The following is a 677-nucleotide window of genomic DNA, read 5'->3' as shown; positions in this document are numbered from 1 at the left end:
TTTAACGCTATGTCCCTGCCAGAGAGCCAGGAAGGACCAGGTCCCCCCCCCCATGTCCCCGCGGGAGGGTCAGGATGGACCAGGACCCCCGCACGTCCCCGCCAGAGGGTCAGGACGGACGAGGTCCCCCCCACCCCACGTCCCCGCCGGAGGGTCAGCACGGACCAGGTCCCCCCATGTCCCTGAGGCCAGGACGGCCCCTGGTTTGGTTTTTGCCAATAGCACCTTTATCTTCCACAATTTTTTTTAACGTTATTGGTTACACTTTTGGTGAAAGAAGTCTGTGTAAAGGAGCACGAGGTTATATGATTTTTAACACGTGGCTGCCATGGACACCTGCTAGGCTCTCCTGATTTTCATTAGAGCGTTCTGTGGCTATCCACCACCTAAGCCCAGACCCTTCTCCCCCAGTCCCAGGAAACTAGTCAGCAGAAGACCCCGCCAGGCAGACGAGGACCGGGAGGGCAGGGGCAGCCCTGAGGAGAGCAAGGTAAATCGGCAGGCAGTCACCCAAGGCATTTTGAGCTCACTTACGGAAGCTTACAGCGGGTGCAGGGAGGAGGCACGGGCACTCTGAGCAGGGACCCAATCCACAAATCCCCTGGTCAGAGATGCGGGGTGCTGGCAGCCAGGAGCTCTCAACAGTCAGCCCAAGGGCAACACGTACTCCACTCTGG

Source organism: Neomonachus schauinslandi, chromosome 3 (genome assembly GCF_002201575.2).
Source record: "Neomonachus schauinslandi chromosome 3, ASM220157v2, whole genome shotgun sequence".
Classification (NCBI taxonomy): domain Eukaryota; kingdom Metazoa; phylum Chordata; class Mammalia; order Carnivora; family Phocidae; genus Neomonachus; species Neomonachus schauinslandi.
This window is presented reverse-complemented; position numbering follows the sequence as displayed.